Here is a 20,831-nt window from a genome sequence, read left to right as displayed (position 1 = left end):
ATTTCTTTGATTATGTACCCAGTGAATTAAAGCCATGAAAAAGGTAGTATCCCCTCTGTTGTGTGTACATGTGTTTTTGTTTGTGTGTCTATTTCTTTGCTGCCTTTGTGTCCCACAAAGCCCCACTAACTGCCAACTTCAGATGTAAGTGAGCAGTAAACCCAAAATCAGGCTTCAAAAAAACGGAGGGTAAAGATGAGGACTCCGAGCAGCAGACTCATACAGCCGGCGTCACTGGCAGTTGTTGTAACAGCATTACACAAACTGGTCCCACAACAGAATGGTCCACTGGTGATGTTACCAACACTTTGCAAGGAAGGTAGGACACTCTGTTTGGCATTAGGTGTACACAGGTTTGCAGATGCACAGCCAGAGACTGAAGAATTAGTGGCTCCATTCGTCACTAAAGATAAAAAAAAAACCCAATGTTTTACTATAGATACAATATTTTTTGTTAATTGAGTAACTTCAGGAAATATTCACATCTTCCAACAAGTATTGCACCATGTGACATTACAGTAATTTAAGTGGGGCTCAAATAAAGACCTGTATAAAGTTATGATTGCTTTGAATGGAAGAAAATGTCTCAATTTGAAAAATAATAACATATTTAGACATTTTTTTTCATCAGTTCATAAACACATCGATATGTATCCCCAGGAATTTGGTGGACTTCACTCTCTCAATAGCTCTACCATTTATTTTGACACAAACATGTTATTTCATTTTCTATTCGAATGGAAGATTTTGTCATTTGTTTTGTTTGTATTTAAAGGTAACTGCATGCATTAAGTCATGTATCCACCATAGTCATTTTGAAGGTTGCTGAGAAGAATTTCAAAGTCAATAGTGTCAAATGCTTTTGATAAATCAAGGAAGATTCCAACTCCGCAGTCACCTTCATCAATAGCGAGAATCGTCATACTTGTGGTGTTATATTTTCTAAAGTACTGTAATGGGACAAGAATATTAGTTTTTTTGATTAGATTACTATAAACAATTCTTTCCTGTACCTTGGAGAGGGTAGGCAATATAGACACAAGTCGGCAGTTTTATTACCTCACTTAAAGAGCGGTTAAAGTCTTTAACTGATCACACAAATTTTCTTTGCATTTGCAGCGAAATGCTCGAAGTGTAGAGCCAAGCTGTGGTACAGGAGCGCAGCACTGCAACAACAGAGCAGGCTGAAGCGCCAAAACACAGAAGTGTTCAGTAAAGAAAGGATGGGATTTTGATCTGTGTTACTTTAGTCGATTCATTCAAATTTATACAGTTAAGCACTTACGAGACACTTAACTCACGAGAGGAGACACGTGATTGGGTTCACAAGAACGAGACGAGATTTTAACGCTATTTTTAAGAACTCTCCAATGCTGAATTACATGAAAATTTTGGGCATTAACCACTTCATTTCCTGTGTTCTGGTGATTTTTTCAGCACCGAGGTATGGTGGTTTTTATTTATGTAAAAGATTTTTAAAAAATTTAGGTGGCAGGTGACAATTCAAAATTTAAAACCATGACAGAATATGTACATGACATAACATGACACACATGTAGGTAAGATTTAGTCTTCCCTCTTTTTTGTGTCTTTTCTTTAGAGAAGTAACCTCTTTAAATGTGCATGTGGCACCTTTTCACCTCAGTGATAAATTATTTCATTTTATGTGCTCATGCTCACAATATTCTGCACATTCAAAATCTCTCCCACATATCTGTGACATGTCGAGAAAAAGTGTAATATTTCAAGACTAACACCATCAATGACAATTCATAATATCTTTAAAAGTCTACCTGCCCTACACATTACACATTCTTGCTCTGCTCATATGGTAGTTTCCTCTTCAGACCGAACCATCTGGACTCACAGGCAGAGCAGGTTTACTTGATTACTATCACAGCATACGCCAGTGTCGCATCAGCTGGGCAGAGTTAATTCGCTCAGTGAGTCGACTTTATCAGTTATACATAGATTTGTTTTTCACTGTGTGAGAAAATTGATGTGTGACATGACAGCATGTGAAAAATGTCAATTACGTGAGTCTCACCAGACAGCTTCTAGTTAATGCTGTGTAACTGGTCAGGATGGAACTTATATTAGTGCTACTTTACCTACTGCGGGCTTGTTGGATCTATAAACTTCTTGTAAAATATCGCATAAAATCTTAATCCGTAAAGTGCAGCCGCCATAGCTGTCATACAAATGTAGTACAGTGAAAGTACAATAATTACCTTTGAAATGAAAGTAAAAGTACCAATATCTCACCATTACTTTCCACCACTGGTTGATTTTCCACACCTCGCAATTACCTCACAATCCATGTGGAGACAAACTATGTTCAATTATTTATCAGAAAGACTCACCATTAAATTTTACGCAGCGGTCCTCCACTCCCTGACATTGTAATTGAGAGTTGCATTGAGAGGTGGTGGCGTTACAAGTGAAACACTTTAGGCTGTTTGGCTGAGCAGAAGGGACTGAAACAGAAAAGAACGACATCATTTATCTGAGTAAGAGAAAACATTTGTATCACAAAGTTAAAGTACAACGCAGGAGGCCAGCGTTCTTTGTTCTATTTTATATATGTTTGTATCTTTTCTTAAATTAAATGAGCTACTTATCAATTTGGACTTACTAGGTAGAGTTTCTGTGTTGCAGTTATCTGTGTTGCAGCACTGAAGAGATGCAATTACTCTCACAACACCCACGTTAAATGAAAATTTCTGAGAGCCTGTAGCTGCACACACGGAGGATGGTGCACACGCCTTCACGATTTGTGAGACTGTAACTCCAGATGAATTTACTACAAAATCAAAGTGCAGTTTGTTAATGTTGGAAGTCAGAACACATAACTGGCAGTACATGTATTTCACTGAAAAGTAATAGATCACATGAAGAAAATGTTACTTTGAAAGGTAGCTGTCCGCACACATGGTCTCTGTCAGACATGTTGATGTTACTGTGGTTGAACAGTCTGGATTTGTGCAGGTTTGACACAGAAGTGCTCCAGCTGCAATGGGGAGAAAAACTGTTAATTCAGTGATCACATCACAAGTCAAATATCAAATCAAACGTCTGAGTTTAGGGTTACAGGTTTTGATGATCTATAAATGTTGAAACATGTTTTTCTTCTTGTTGTGCAGAAGCATTTAAAAAGACACAATGGCTGTTACAAACAGTAGTTCTTTCCAATCTTTTTTCAGTAGGATCAATAAAGTCTAAAAGTTTTGGATCTGGTTAATTTAAAAATAATAATCTGTTACTATTAAGAATTTTCAACACTTTTCAACAAAAAAAAGCTTTCTGGTAAAATGAACGTCTTCAAACCTTTAAATTTTGCTCCCTGCAGAAACTCTAATGTGATAATGATAATGATAATAAGTGGAGTTACCTGTGCTGGAGAGCGCCCAGATGAGAGTCAGAGAAAGGATCAGCTTCATCATGATGATCAGGTAAGTACTGTGGATCAGTGTTTCATGATGATGATACTGCACCTTTTATACACACTGCACAAATGTGGAAAACATGCATACCTCAGGGATTGGGTGTTCCTATTTAGGGTTAATAGAGAAACACTGTAAGCTTTATCCAGCTTAAACAATTTAAACAGAGCATGTCAGAAGATGACAGGATGCCAAAGTTCTTAGCAAATCTAGGTGTGTCTTAAATGCAGTTTATTTTTGTATTACTAGAAATACTAGATGACTTTAAAAGAAAATACTACCTTGAAGGTCCGTGCGTGAAGTATAATTCATCAGTTGTTCACATTGTATGATGGAATCAGACCGTATTTCCTAATTTTATTGTCCTACTTGCGCTAAAGCAAATGTTTATTGAACAGTGTGAGTTCATTTTTCCAGAGCCGATGCTGCCTAAAGGATGTTAACACTATGCTGTGTTATTGTCACATTGAATGAAGACGTGCAATGCAATTAAGCGCAGCAAAGCGTCGGCTTGTTCAATTATCCACCTTACACAATGAAAATTGAACAAGAAAGACTAAAATCGGAAACAGCGACCAGCCACCTTCAAAATACAATGTCTGAGTTTTTATTTAGTTACTTAGTTTTTATGTCATTTTAAGGATAGCTAAACTTGCTCGTCGTATTTCTGCCACTTATCCATATATTATTTCTTAGCATGCTGTGATTCATGCCTATGTATTGACTCATTTGAACAACTTGATTAAGTCTACTGAGGCTAATCTATTCCTTTGGGTGAACGTTAAAGGCTATACACAGTGTTATGACTTGTGATGAGTCTCACTGGTAAAAAGAGTTGATTTTTCTCAAACTTTGACTTCATTGCTGCCGGTCTATTTTCATGGCAATAACACTACTACTATATCCTTGTAATACAGGAACAAGATTAACAGAAGCAGCCACTCAGACCAAACACTGTATGCTTATATTCTCTCTCTCTCATAATAAGTAATAATAAGTATGTACTTTTTACTAATGTGAGACTGACGAAAACCATTCTGCATAAAGAGTTTCAAACTTTCATGTTTGATGCTGAAATACAATTTGATGATGATATTTTACTTGTAATTGGCAGTGTTGGAAGAGGCAGTCATGTTTTACTTCAAGGCATGCAATTCTTATCCACTACACATCTTTTTGTCATATTATTATGATTAAATAAGAAATTCCTTTATTAATCCCCTGTAGGGGAAATTCAAGTTGGCACAGCAGCACAGAGGAATGTAAGGAGAAGAAAAACACAATAAAAGTATTGTAGAATCAGTTGAATAAATGAATGAATAAATACACTCACCGGCCACTATATTAGGTACACTTGTTCAATTACTTGCTAACTCAAATAGCAAATCAGCCAATCAGCAATCACATGGCAGCAACTCAATGCATTTAGGTATGTAGATGTGGTCAAGGCAACCTGCTGAAGTTCAAACCGAGCATCAAAATGGGGAAGGAAGGGGATTTAAGTGACTTTGAACGTGGCATGGTTGCTGGTGCCAGACGGGCTGGTCTGAGTATTTCAGAAACTGTTGATTTACTGGGACAGTTGTGACGAAAATGCAGTGTTGATGTCAGATGCCAGAGGAGACTGGGCAGACTGGTTCGAGATGCAGTGGTGGAAGAAGTACAAATTTCATAATCTGCTGCAACTGCGTCCTTCTCATACTGTCAAAATACAATAAAATAAATAAAAAAAAGTCTCTCAGCGAAGAGTTTGGGTGCTGTGGCGATGTGGAGTCAGGCAAAATGCTCTTATTCTGAAATGCTCCCTGTGGGATATGCAGCCATGCAGATGACGGAACAAAATTGGGTCGCTCCACTGCTGAAACGCTGAAGAGAGTGGACGTGGACGTGGACGGCAGTGAATGTTGACGGCGGATGGAACAAAACTGCGGCAATTGTATGAAATACTTGTGCTCATACCAGAAGCAGCTCTCCTCTCTGCTCCACTGAGAATATGCAGCCAGTCTATTTTTGATGGAAGCCACGTCATGCAGCACAGAACAAATGAGGACACGTAGAGGAAGCCCCATCCACTACAGGAATGTTACTTGTCTAACTGTTATAAAGTGCGGCAACAATCTCATTTACAATATTCATCTAGCTCATTAACTGTTTCGTTATCATCCATTGCACACTGTTCAGACTGCGCCCAACATTACTACATTACTCTCACACCAACATTCTAAAGTTGGCAGTAATTGGTTTCAGTCTTTACAATGTTCAGAAAAGTACAGGAGAGAGAGATCAAGACGAGCCTGTACATATCGAAAATAATGTGGGCCTGACTCTTGAATGGCTCTAAATTTATGCTCCAAGTACTGACAGTATGCCATCATTCCTCTTGCGCCTAATGAGTGGGGCTGTTGGTTGCTCTTCTCCAGTGTCAGCCCGGCTGACGGTGTGTGTCCTGTTTATTTCTCCTTGTTTCTTGCGATTCTGTTTTTCCCTTGTGTTTTGGCCTGTCTGTGTCTCCTCTGCTCCCCTTGCATGTGTTCTCCCTCTCTTTCTCTGCTCCTGAGCCCAGCTGACGATCCACACCTGCACCTCGTCAGCCACCTCCTCTGCCTGCCACACCTGCCAGCAATCAACTCCATCCCTGCTGGTATTTCAACCACGGTTCTCCACACAATCTCTGCTTGCTCCTGACCTGACCTGACGCCACTGCTTGCCTCAAGCCTTTTCTGCTACATCTCTGTTCCCCGTTTTCTGTTTTCCCTGCTACTAACCCTGTCTTTCTGCATTTCCCCAGGTCCACTCATCTCCGTCCTCCGCCCGGGCTGCCTACCTCCCCTCTCCTCTCCTCTCGGGCGTCTTCCACGGCACCCTCTTGGTTCCCCCTCGTGCCTCTCAGTCAACCTGCCCCCACGCCCCTCCAACAACCCCCTGGTCAGTTCTCCCGGACCTCCTCTCTTCCTCGGCCCCCGTCGCCTCACAGTTCCCTCGTCCCAGCCTCCTGCGTCCCACATGCTCCTCGGCTCCTTTGCCTCAGCCCCCTCTGCCCTACTCGCTCTTCGTGCCCGTGTTCCCGGCATCCACCTCTCCCTCGCCTCCACTTCTTCACCCCCTTTTCCGTCAATAAAAAAACTTCACCTGAGTGTTGCTTTTGGGTCCTCTGTCCAACATCCACAACACAATGTTAATTTACTTTTTTCATTTAGTGCCCAAACACAACATCTGAATGGCTGGAGACTGCTGATGGATTCCAGAAGAAGTTGCCGTTCCCCCACTGTCTGGGTGCTTTGGATGGGAAACGTAGCAATTAGCCCTCCACCAAATTCTGGTTTATTACAATTACAAACAATTTAATTCCATAGTACTCATGGCCCTGGTTGACAGCAACTATAAATTTATATATGTAGACATTTGATGCAATGTAAGAGTGTTTAGGGGATGCACACTTCAGGAGTCACTGGAGCAGCAAACGGCCAACATCCCCCCCTGCCTGGATCACAGAAGGAGATACCATACTACATGGTAGCAGAGTAAGCATTACCCCTAAAACCATACATCATGAAGCCATATGCTAGGAGAGGTCTTTCTACTGAACAGAGGGTTTACAATTATAGATTGTCAAGAGGATGGGGTGTAGAAAATGCCAACAAATGGCATGTATTACTGTCCCCCATCAACCAACCGCCAGCTGTGGTGGAAAATATGGTCCTCGCCTGCTGTGCAATGCACAACTTCCTTCGAGAGGAATACAGTACTGTGTATAATGAATGAGAAACAACGCGGATACCTGGAGTCAGGATTCATCTTTGCGGCAGGCTGTTCTGCCTGGGTCTACCAATCCCACCCAGCAGGCTAAGATGACAAGGGAGATCTTAACTGAGTACTTCAACTCAAAGAATGGAGTTGTTCTGTGGCAATGGGACAGTATAAATGTGTAGGCTATGTTTGTGTCAGTGAATATGTGTAAAATAAATATTCTCACGTTTTGAGGGATGTTTGACTTTGACTGCATTTTCTTCAAGTGGATCTCAAGAAACTTCATTTTCTGCACAATCCAGGACTGACGTGGTGTGACAAAGCCACCACTGCCTGATGGCTTTACCTTCAGGTATTGACTGTATTGAGTCCTCATGGTCTCCATCTTTGCCTTCACAATAGTCTCTGTAACAAACAATAGATCCAGCTACCATTACTCAACAGTAACTTTATGATTCATAATTGTTCTTAAGATTTTAAGAGCAATTAACTAAAAGGTAATATGATTAATTTATTTATCCTGCCTAGTACCTGGTTATTAATACTACTTCTACTAATTATAGGCATCTTTTAACTTGCCATTAGTACTACACATACATCAGAAGAGCATGTTCAATTGTCAAATTTAGCTATTTTCCCCTCTCTTCTCTACTCAGTAGCTTACTATGGCTACATTTTGACCGATGGGTATTCAACTGAAGGTCGAGCTAACTTGCATGTGTATAATGTTACAAATAAAGCCATCTAGGATACAAGTTACTTATGATCGCTACCTCTCACAGCGGCCCCTCCCCTCCCATGACTTCAAGTCATATGAATCTCAATTGCAAACATTATGTTAACAATAAACCTGATCTGAAATTGTATTCGGGTTACAGTGAACTGTTTTAGTAGTTAGCTAGCTATATATATATAGTAAGCTGCTATGTATTTTGCCGCGTTAATCTTGCTATCGCGGTTGGAATGTTCTGTAGCCTATATGTCCTAAATATCCTCTTTGTAACGTTGCTATGTGACCATAAAAAAACCTATATGAATAATGATATATTTTTGAAAATGTTGTTGTGAACCAGTTGACATGATATCTTTGATAAGTTTCAGTCTGGCTTTCGTAAAAAACATTCAACTGCTCCGTTAGGGCCTCAAAAGATATTTTGATGGCTGCTGATGGGGGTAAATATTCTGTGCTGGTCTTACTAGATCTCTGTGCAGTGCTACTGTTGATCACTGAAAAAAACTGTGGGCATTACTGGATCAGCTCTGGATTGTTTTTTCTGTGTCCATAGGAAAATATATGTCAGACTCTCCTTTGTCCTGTGGTGTGCCCCAAGGTTCTGTGCTCGGCCCCCTGCTGTTCAGTCCGTATATGCTTCCTCTTGGAAAGATTATTGGTAGTTTTGAAGAAATATATTGTTATGCTGACGACATCCTAGACACAGTTGCAGAATTGCTTAGCCTCCATTAACAAATCGATGGCAGACAATTATTTGCAAATAAATTCAGACAAAACTGGGGTGGTGATTTTTGTCCCAGACAACATTACCCCTAAGATTAGGCAGGCCATTGGGACTCTGTCATCCTGTGATTGTAATGTTGTGCAAAATCTGGGTGTCATTTTTGGCAAATGTATGTTTTTAACAGTCATGCTAAACCTGTGGTTCGTTCCTGTTTTTTCCATCTCAGGAACATTGCTAAGATTATCGGTGGTATCTAAAAAAAAAAGATGGAGATGCTTGCTCATGCTTTTATTTATTCTCGTTTGGATTATTGCAATGTACTGTAGGATACACTTCTCCTCAGAGAAGAATCCTTGGACTGACTGCAAGTTCGACAGAATGCAGCTGCAGCAAATGTTCAGGATGTTTGTCAACTTTGCAGAACTTTTAGGGAACGTTACACATAGTTGCGGGAACGTTACCCCCTACCTGGGCATGTGTCAAGATGGATTATGCCAAAACAATTTGGACCCAATAACAGAAAGGAGTACACATTATGAAGAAAGGTAGCAAGGAAACAATGCTAGGAGGAATTTAAGTTCTCCTTCCCCCTTTTGTTGTTTAATCTTGATGATTACAGCTCACGGAAACAAAAAAATCCATCTCTCAAAATATAAGAATATTAGAATAAAGAATTAAATGTCGGCCTGAGAAGAGCCTTTAATCTCTCAGTCTTGTTCAGTACACACAACCACAATTATGGGGAAGACTACTGACTTAATAGTTGTCCAGAAGACATTAATTGACTCCCTGCAGTCAAACAGAGGAGGAAGTGAATATATGAAAATCATTCCGGTGTCAGCTTTAGTCTTATAACACATGGTGGTTGACAAACTACCGATCTGTGCACACATTGGCAAAAAGGCAACACTTATGATGGGTCAATGAATCCAGTGATGTGAGTGATCTATATTGAAGAATCTTGACTCTGGGTTTATGTTGGGGAACTTACAATTACTACAATATCAAAGGTCACACCTATAGAGCAACTAGGGTTCATTCATTCATCATCCCCCAGATCACACAATCCTAACCACTCACACACCACCACCTTCTTTATAACTGGTATCCTCAATGAGAAGTAATTTCTTTGTGGACCTGCCATCATGCAGTAGATTGTATCTACCAGGAGAGGGCACTGTAGGACCTTTTGTGACTTGTTACCAGTTGCTGGCAGTGGTAGTAAAAACAGTGTCACTGATTGGTAAATAGTACTTGTCAGAGCACAAATATATATATATATATATATATATATATATATATATATATATATATATATATATATAGTAGTAGTAGTACAAGTAGGTTCACACACACAAATAATTTGCTTTGGTGTTTTGTGCTTAACAATAAACGTAGTAGATAGAAAATATAAGACAGATAAATAGAGCAAGGACTGCAATCATAAAAATAAAATATAAAATTGACAATAAGATATGAAAAAGGTGTATATACGAATAATGAGTATAGGGTTTCCTCTCATATTGAGTCCTACATTAATATCAAAAATGAGAACTTTTCAAAATGGATATGACTATTTGTAAAATTTGCAACAAAACTAGAATTATAAAATAATGTTACAGCATTCAATCAGGTGTGATTAAAAAAAATTAAAATAAGTTGTGTACCAAGTAAATTAAAGCCATGTAAAAGGTAGTTTGCCCTGTTGTGTGTACATATATGTGCAGCAGATGGCTCATTCAGGGAAAGATACAGCAGGCGTCACTGGCAGTCCACAACAGGATAGTCCACTGGTGATGTTACCAATACTTTGCAAGAAAGATAGGCTATCCTGGCTGACAACAGGTGTACACATATTTTAAGATGCACAGCCAAATAATTATGTGGTTCTGGACCCACTCGTCTATAGATGAAACAAAGTTTTACAACAGAAACTATATTTTTTGTCAATTAGGTAACTTCAGCAAGTATTCACTCCAAGTCCTTTAATACTTTGACTAATTATATGTTGATTAAATATGTTTGTAGGAGCCATTTATGTTTATTGTTGGCATGATATGTTAATTTGTGTGGATATATTTATATTAGTATTTTGGACACTGGGTGGCAGTTATTAGTGCATATGGTTGTATATCGGGTGGCATAGGTGACAGGAAGTGGTAGGCACAGGTAGGAGGAGCACACACAGTTCTCCACGGACCACAGATCACAGATCACAGACGACGGGCGAGTTCAATCTCAAAACGTTTTGCACCGGTTTGCAATGTTTTCTGATTGAGCGACACGTTTTCTTGCAACGTTGCGCAACGTTCTGCAACGGGCTTCGATGTATGTTTTCTCCCGTTTGGTAGGCGTGTCTTAGGTGTTACCCAATCAGCTGCCACAAGTTAGTAAACACAACGGTGTAGAAAGGTAAGAAAATGCAGTGCGTACACAGCAGGGTGTTCAAGGCTCCACTGTTTCCGTAGAAAAAACGTTTTGTCGGCGCACAAAAGAATAAGAAATCAACCGGTATGTTCATCCATTTGTATTATTCTCAACTGCAATAAACCACAAACCTCAACTGCAATAGTGACTGGAAAATCTTCTGTCTGCATAAACCTACATTACTGACCTACCCGTGTATGGCAAAAATTTCCATTACACTATTACTTTATATAATGCATTGTTAATACTTGGGTAAATCATTTACTTGTAATAGCCTGTGTTGAAGGAGGTATTCATACAACACACTTAACTACAGGTGGGTACCTTTACTTATGTAATATCAAAATTCAAAAATTATTTATTTTTAAAGCAGCCTATTAAAATAAAAATCCTCATTATGCAGGGGAACTGGCCTTAGCTTTCAGACAGGAGTATATATGGGGATGGGCTGGTATAAATTCTAACGAGGGGTAATTGGGGAATGAGGAACAGTGAGTAGGTGTCTGTGGGAGTCAGGTGACGGGGAGTGGTGTCTGAGGGCATCTGGTGGGTGGATGGAGATAGACAAGTGTGCAGAGTTTTTAGGAAATGCATGTATCTGTAGAAATTGAAAGGTAGCAGAGAGGCAGAATGGGCATAGATAAGAGCAACTGAGGCCGATATTGTGATGCTCATCTTAAATTACGTGTGCTAGTTTTACTAAAAAAAAGGACTATTTCAGAAGCAGTTTGATTTTCAAGATGGTTGAAGTGGAGCCAATTTTAACCAGGCCCACTTTATTTACGGGGTATTTGGTATTGTTTGCCTCTGGAAAATACTTCTTTACATATTGTTTCTAAGTGGCGTACATGGTTGATATACCTTTTCAGATTGTATCAACATGGTTGAATGTAATTTGCTTTGGATAAAGGTGTCAGCTAAATAAATGTAATGAAATGGAGCTGAAGATAATAGCTGAAGAAGATGAAAAGTCAGTGTTTTAAGAAGTCCTTTTTCAAAAAAATTTCTGTGTTCTAACACTGGGTAAAAATAAGGAGCCCGAGCAGCAGATGGATCACACCCAGATGGACACAGCAGGGGCCTGTACCACGAAACATGATTTGAGTTTATCCAGATAAATTCAGGGTTAACCCTGGGTTTTCTTACCGGGGTAGATCACCATGGTAACTTACGCTGAATGGCTAACATGCTCTGGAGAAGGTTATGTTCCAGATGAGAGATCAACTCTATAAAAACACCACCTACTGACCAATCAGCTCTCTTGGGAAATGACATCACCATCTGTAGATCCCACAGACTGTTTTATAGGCTGCTTAATGTTTGCTGCGCTGATGTGGAGAAACGTCTGTAGGCTATAGCAATATCATCCTAAAGAGACTGACTGAAAGCCTTAGACTATTGTAGGCCAACAGTTTTTTTTTACAGTAAGCCTACTTACTGCTTTGAAATGTGTTTCATATTTTTATTTTGCTCCCGGTCTGTTTCACACAGCCTGTCACAGCCGTTAACATAAATGGGTTTCTTTTTTCAAATAAATATAAATAAACCTTTCTCAAAGCAGTTTCATTTGTTATTCGACATTTCTCGTTGCAAGCTGTTTTTAACAAATGCTTTGAAAAAGTGGTGGGGACATCTTGAATATATCAAGGATTAAAGGACTTATGTCTCAGCAGGACCTGGAAAAACTTATCCATGCATTTATCTTGAGTCGACTTGACTACTGTAACAGTGTCCTTACAGGGCTCCCTAAGAAATCCATCAGACAGCTGCAGCTGATTCAGAACGCTCGAGTCCTCACTAAGACCAAAAAGGTGGATCACATCGCTCCAGTTCTGAGGTCTTTACATTGGCTTCCTGTATGTCAAAGAATTGATTTCAAAATCCTGCTGTTAGTTTATAAAGCACTAAATGGTTTAGGGCCAAAATACATTTCCGATCTTCTGCTTTGTCATGAACCATCCAGACCTCTCAGGTCATCTGGGGCAGGTCTGCTTTCTGTCCCCAGAGTCAAAACTAAACAAGGAGAAGCAGCGTTCAGTTATTATGCTCCGTATATCTGGAACAAACTCCCAGATGACTGCAGGTCTGCTGAAACTCTCAGTTCTTTTAAATAATAATGTGCAATAATAATCCATGCTGCTAGACACCTGTCCAAATCAGATCTTATTGAATGTTTGTTATAATTTAAACTTATTTTATATTTCATATTGAACTGTACTACCTTTTTTGGCAAATTAAAATCCACCAAACAAACTCACACACACCTAGTTTCACACTTTAACTAAACAATCACCCTAGTTACAGCCCAGCTACCAGTCTGCAGTCATAACGCTCATTATATGCTGACAAAAAAGGTGGATGCAAATAATAATCTCTGCAGGTAGCCCACAACATCTGTTCTGCCGAATTATACCTCTTTAGCTCCTTATCAGAAACGTCACTTATCAAACGCAGGAATCACCTCAGAGTGCTGAATCTCAAGGAACGCGAATAAATCATCCCCACTATCGTTTTTGAACAGTACACTCACAGCACAGCACAGCACAGCTCTCCTCGGCGAGCAGGCAGAACTCTGCTATTATAATAGTATCTGACTAGTATCTAACTGAACAGTGACTGCGTTACAGGACGAAGCCAAATCTAACATTACCCATTTGCCGTTAACATAACGTCAGCTAACAGAGCTGAGCCTTTACTTTACAACTTCACACTAGCATTTTCTTCAAAGCATTATCAACCTAATGTCTAACACTAAGGTTAATCTAATACATTTTGGCTTCTCTCTTCTTGCTGACGTGTCTTTCACTCCTTAAAAGCTGCTGTTGGAACACTAACTCCCGTTAACATAGCATCGTTAGCAGCATTATTCAACTGGTACATGCATGTTGAAATGTCCAAACGGTGAGGCTAACAGACGGCGGACCGAGTGCTAAGAGTGACAAGGGCCAGAGCCGCCTGTCAATCAAAGCGGCCACGCCCCTAATAATGCAGAACTTTAAGGCTTAATATAATTTAAACAGGTGAGTTGTAAAAAAAAAAAAAAAATCACCCCCCTCAGTTAATACGAAGGGCAAAATTAGCAATATACACTAAAACTATTTTTTGAGCCAGGCTGTAAACATGTTTTATTCTGCTGTAAAGTTGGGCTTTTTAACATGGGGCTAGCCAGCCTCAAGTGGCCACTCGATAAATTGCAGTTTAATTAATGCTATGTTGGAAACTGATGCTGACTGGAGTTCGTTGTTTTTAAACAAAAATAAAAAGGAAAAGAAGGGTGAGGAGACGACATAGCAAAGATGAGCCATGCACCCCTCTCTCTGTGTCGTTTTTTTGCAGACTAATGAAGAAGAGAGTAGGTAACAAAACCTATTCAGCTACTGTTGTATGGACTTTCTTGTATGGAGCAAGAACTATTATAACTTTATTCATTAAGATAAGGAAGCAGTGGTTCTCAAAATGAACCCCAACATTTTATATTTGTCTCACACAAAGTAACATGAATGTGGGACAGTAGTTATACAACTTGATGGTGTGTTTCATGCATCAATGAGGAATAAAAGAAAATGTGATTATAATCTCCTTTGTGCAAAACCTAGTTATCATGTCATTGTTTTGACAAGATGGAAAGAGTCGGACATACTGTGTAAAGGAGTGTCCATACAAATCTTATCACACGGTTTTCACTCAACATGGGGAATGTTGTAAAACTGGCAACCTGTCTGTACATTATTTGTGAAAACTGTAGTGTTTTATTAAAATAAATTTAGGACTATTTATTCACATCTTGCACTGCACTGTCATTTTTATTCTTTACTTTTTATTTCAATGTTTTATATTTCTGTCTTTCTTTTATTATTTTATCTTAATGTCTTTCTATGTTATGTAAGGGAAGGCAAGTTTATTTGTATAGCACATTTCAACAACAAGGTAATTCAAAGTGCTTTACATAAAAAAAGCAACAGGGAAATATAAAAAAAGTTTAAAGCTACATAGGGAAATTGAAAAAAAACCATTTAAATATAATAAGTTACATTGCAGTGTACAATCAGGGTTAAGAGTTAAATGGAAAATAAAAACAGTCTGAGGGTTGAGCAAATAAGTGAGTCACAATTATTTTGAAAAGAGAATAAACAGAGAAGTACACTTAATCTACTCTCTCTAGCTAGTCTGTACTCTGGTCCACAGCAATCTTTGGGTCCACAGAAACTCCAAAAACCCTCGGACACTACAGAGAAACCAGGACATGTCTGTCCGCAGGCCGCTTTGATCCAGTTATACTCTGGACCCACCTGTGTGTTTACAGGTGGACAGAGGTTCCTGTAAATTCCTCAGGCGTGACATTTAAGACCACTTCCTTCACTCTGTTCAATCTCACTCTCATTATCTTTTCACTCAATTACTTACTCATTTCTCACCGTGTAAATATTTAATTAAAAGCAATGGTAAAAAGCTAAAAATAAAGAAAAAGATAACAGTGGTAAAAAGAAAAATCTTAAATATTTAATTAAAAGCAATGGTAAAAAGAAAGGTCTTCAGTCTTAATTTGTTTAGACTTGTTTAGTTTTGACTCTGGGGACAGAAAGCAGACCTGATCCCAGACGACATGAGAGGTCTGGATGGTTCATAACAAAGCAGAAGATCGGAAATGTATTTTGGCCCTAAACCATTTAGTGCTTTATAAACTAATAGCAGGATTTTGAAATCAATTCTTTGACATACAGGAAGCCAATGTAAAGACCTCAGAACTGGAGCGATGTGATCCACCTTTTTGGTCTTAGTGAGGACTCGAGCAGCAGCGTTCTGAATCAGCTGCTGTTGTCACTGTTACAGTAGTCAAGTCGACTCAAGATAAATGCATGGATAAGTTTTTCAAGGTCCTGCTGAGACATAATCCTTTAATCCTTGATATATTCTTTAGGTGATAGTATGCTGGCTTTGTAATTGTCTTAATGTGGCTCCTCAAAGTCCCAGTTCCCTTTGATGACAATACTTTTACTTAGACAGTGTTGAAGGAAGTATTCAGAACTTACTGAAGTCAATCACAATGAACTTACTTAACTACAAGTGGGTTACTTTTACTTAGGTGAAAGTATTATCACTATCAATATGCAGGGGAATTGGCCTTTGCTTTCAGACAGGAGTATATTTGGTGATGGGCTGGTATAAATGCTATCAAGGGGTAATTGGAAAATGAGGAACAGGTAAGTAGGTGGCTGTGGGAGTCAGGTGACTGGGAGTGGTGTCTAATGCTGCGTTCCAGGCAACTAGAAAAATTATCCTGGAATGCCACTTGAAGTCGGATATCCTACTTGTGAACTCGTGAAAAAATATGTACCCCGACTTCTCGAGTATCAGCTAAATGATCACCCATTGCTAAATGATCATGGAAGCACACTGTAAATGGTAAACCATAAACTAAAAGGCAACAATAATAATAATAATAAATAATACATATACGATCATATAGTGAAACCCGTTCTGCATGTACATTGATGTAGAAATATGTTAGGCCTATTAGGTAGCTGGCTACAGTAAAGACTCTCATAAAGTCATCTTCTCGGCATAAAAGTTATTGTTAAAAATGCCAAAACATTAGGAAGTGTAATCTACAACACTGACTGACTTGAGGGTTACCAACTGAGCTAGAGGGGTACACAGTTAACTAGTAATGTATAGGCTATTTACACTCACCTAAAGGATTATTAGGAACACCATACTAATACTGTGTTTGACCCCCTTTCGCCTTCAGAACTGCCTTAATTCTACGTGGCATTGATTCAACAAGGTGCTGAAAGCATTCTTTAGAAATGTTGGCCCATATTGATGGATAGCATCTTGCAGTTGATGGAGATTTGTGGGATACACATCCAGGGCACGAAGCTCCCGTTCCACCACATGCCAAAGATGCTCTATTGGGTTGAGATCTGGTGACTGTGGGGGCCATTTTAGTACAGTGAACTCATTGGCATGTTCAAGAAACCAATTTGAAATGTTTCGAGCTTTGTGACATGGTGCATTATCCTGCTGGAAGTAGCCATCAGAGGATGGGTACATGGTGGCCATAAAGGGATGGACATGGTCAGAAACAATGCTCAGGTAGGCCGTGGCATTTAAACGATGCCCAATTGGACCTAAGGGGCCTAAAGTGTGCCAAGAAAACACCCCCCACACCATTACACCACCACCACCAGCCTGCACAGTGGTAACAAGGCATGATGGATCCATGTTCTCATTCTGTTTACGCCAAATTCAGACTCTACCATCTGAATGTCTCAACAGAAATCGAGACTCATCAGACCAGGCAACATTTTTCCAGTCTTCAACTGTCCAATTTTGTTGAGCTCTTGCAAATTGTAGCCTCTTTTTCCTATTTGTTGTGGAGATGAGTGGTACCCGGTGGGGTCTTCTGCTGTTGTAGCCCATCCGCCTCAAGGTTGTGCGTGTTGTGGCTTCACAAATGCTTTGCTGCATACCTCGGTCGTAACGAGTGGTTATTTCAGTCAAAGTTGCTCTTCTATCAGCTTGAATCAGTCGGCCCATTCTCCTCTGACCTCTAGCATCAACAAGGCATTTTCGCCCACAGGACTGCCGCATACTGGATGTTTTTCCCTTTTCACACCGTTCTTTGTAAAACCTAGAAATGGTTGTGCGTGAAAATCCCAGTAACTGAGCAGATTGTGAAATACTCAGACCGGCCCGTCTGGCACCAACAACCATGCCATGCTCAAAATTGCTTAAATCACCTTTCTTTCCCATTCTGACATTCAGTTTGGAGTTCAGGAGATTGTCTTGACCAGGACCACACCCCTAAATGCATTGAAGCAACTGCCATGTGATTGGTTGATTAGATAATTGCATTAATGAGAAATTGAACAGGTGTTCCTAATAATCCTTTAGGTGAGTGTATGTCAGTTGTTGCAGTTAAACTGCCATTCTTTGAAGTAACACCTAAAACACTGCTGAGTGTGCAACTGTGTCCACTTTGTCTCGGTCAGCCATGGTTTTCGTTCACTTTCGGCGTCATGCACCACCATGCACCTAGAACGCTTTGAGGTCGGAAGTCAGAAGTTTCAACTGGGAAAAAACCCAGTTCCGACCGGTATCGAACGTGGCTTAAGGGCATCTGTTGAATGAATGGAGATAAACAAGTTTGCAGAGATTTTAGGAAATGCATGTATCTGTAGGGCCTTTTGCCCAATGTTAACTGGGATTGGCTCCAGCCCCCCGCGACCCTGTACGCAGGATAAGCGGTTGACGATGGATGGATGGATGGATGTATCTGTAGGGCCTTTTGCCCAATGTCAACTGGGATTGGCTCCAGCCCCCCGCGACCCTGTACGCAGGATAAGCGGTTAACGATGGATGGATGTATCTGTAGGAAATGAAAGGTGGCAGAATAGGCACAGATAAAAGCAACTGAGGCCGACATATGACGCTCATCTTATATTATGTGCGCTAGTTTTACAAAAAAACTATTTAATTTGATTATTATTATTTTATTATTTTATTTAAAATGATATTTAAGAAGCAATTTGATTTTGTAGATCAAAGTGGAGCCAAGTTTAACCAGGCCCACTTTATTTACGGTGTAGTCGGGGGAAAAAAACTCTATACATATTGTTTTTAAGTGGCGTACATGGTTGATGTAACTTTTCAGATTATATCCACATGGTTGAATGTAAGCTGCTTTGGATAAAGGTGTCAGCTAAATAAATGCAATGAAATGGAGCTGAAGAAGATGAAAAGTCAGTGTTTTAAGAAGTCCTTTTGGAGGTTCAAGGTTAAAGGTAAAATGAAGCAGTCAATCAAGTTTACATGATTTACAAAATGGATTTCTACTATAATTAACAATTATATAAGAAACATGACAATTGTAAACATATAAAAGAAAAAAGAAGCCCTGTTATATCTTTTGCTGCAAGGGCGCCACCATTGTCCGGTATTATAACCTGTGATGTCACGGGGTTGGTTGGCAACAAAAACACAGTGAAAGACAGAGATAGTGAAAGACAGAGATAGCTAAAGACAGAGATAGCGAAAGACAGAGACAGTGAAAGACAGAGTCAGTGAAAGACAGAGATAGTGAAAGAGAGATAGTGAAAGACAGAGATAGTAAAAGAGAGATATTGAAAGACATATATAGTGAAAGAGACAGTGAAAGACAGAGATAGTAAAAGAGAGATAGTGAAAGACATATATAGTGAAAGAGACAGTGAAAGACAGAGATGGTGAAAGAGACAGTGAAAGAGAGATAGTGAAAGAGAGAGATAGTGAAAGAGACAGTGAAAGACAGAGATAGTGAACGATAGAGATAGTGAAAGACAAAGATAGTGAAAGACAAAGATAGCGAAAGACAGAGACAGTTAAAGACAGACATAGTGAAAGATAGATAGTGAAAGACAGTGGAAGAGAGATAGTGAAAGATATAGATAGTAAAAGACAAAGATAGCGAAAGAGAGATAGTGAAAGATAGAGATAGTGAAAAACAGTGATAGTGAAAGACAAAGATAACAAAAGACGGAGATAGCGAAAGACAGAGATAGTGAAAGAGACAGTGAAAGAGAGATAGTGAAAGACAGCGATAGTGAAAGAGACAGTGAAAGACAGAGATAGTGAAAGAGATTTAGGGAAAGACACAGTTAAAGACAGAGAAAGTGAAAGAGACAGTGAAAGTAAGAGATAGTGAAAGACAGAGATAGTTAAAGACAAAGATAACGAAAGACAGACAGTGAAAGAGAGATAGTGAAAGATAGAGATAGTGAAAGACAGCGATAGTGAAAGAGACAGTGAAAGACAGAGATAGTGAAAGAGATTTAGGGAAAGAGACAGTTAAAGACAGAGATAGTGAAAGATAGAGATAGTGAAAGAGACAGTGAAAGTAAGAGATAGTGAAAGAGAGAGATAGTGAGACCAGTAAAGACAGAGATAGTGAAAGACATAGTGAAAGATAGAGATAGTGATAGAGACAATGAAAGAGAGATAGTGAAAGATAGAGATAATGAAAGATAGAGATCGTGAAAGATTGAGATAGTGAAAGACAGAGATAGTGAAAGAGACAATTCAATTCAATTTTATTTATATAGCGCCAAATCACAACAGTTATCTCACAGCGCTTTTCATGAAAGAACAGGTCTAGACCGTACTCTACATACATACTTTTTTCCCACCAAGAGCAAGCACTAGGCGATGGAGACAGTGAAAGAGAGATAGTGAAAGACAAAGATAGTGAAAAACAAAGATAGTGAAAGATAGATAGTGAAAGACAGATAGTGAAAGATAGAGAAAGAGACAGTGAAAGAGAGATAGTGAAAGACAGAGATAGTGAAATATAGAGATAGAGAAAGAGATAGTGAAAGATAGAGAAAGAGATAGTGAAAGATAGAGAAAGAGATAGTGAAAGATAGAGAAAGAGATAGTGAAAGATAGATAGTGAAAGACAGAGATAGTGAAAGACAGATAGTGAAAGATAGAGATAGAGAAAGAGACAGTGAAAGAGAGATAGTGAGAGAAAGAGACAGTGAAAGAGAGATAGTGAAAGACAGAGATAGTGAAAGATAGAGATAAACAGATAGTGAAAGACAGAGATAGTGAAAGACAGAGATAGTGAAAGATAGAGATAGAGAAAGAGATAGTGAAAGACAGATAGTGAAAGACAGAGATAGTGAAAGACAGAGATTCATATCAGACACACAGAAACTCCCCTATTTACTGGAAGAAATGCCCAAATGTGAAATAATTGCTGTAAAATATGTCTCCT

The 20,831-nt window shown here is 39.2% G+C and overlaps 1 pseudogene; it reads right to left on the bottom strand.

Moving 5' to 3' along the window:
• Nucleotides 1–118: 118 nt before the first annotated feature.
• LOC119900234 lies at nucleotides 119–3,561 on the bottom strand (annotated as a pseudogene).
• Between the last annotated feature and the right edge of the window lie 17,270 nt (nucleotides 3,562–20,831).

The sequence above is a fragment of the Micropterus salmoides genome, unplaced genomic scaffold (assembly GCF_014851395.1).
Source record: "Micropterus salmoides isolate LMB-PRFRI ecotype aquatic unplaced genomic scaffold, ASM1485139v1 Ms_hic_scaffold_13, whole genome shotgun sequence".
Lineage (NCBI taxonomy): Eukaryota > Metazoa > Chordata > Actinopteri > Centrarchiformes > Centrarchidae > Micropterus > Micropterus salmoides.
The sequence above is the reverse complement of the archived record's forward strand: the minus strand, read 5'-3'. Positions and strand labels throughout refer to the sequence as shown.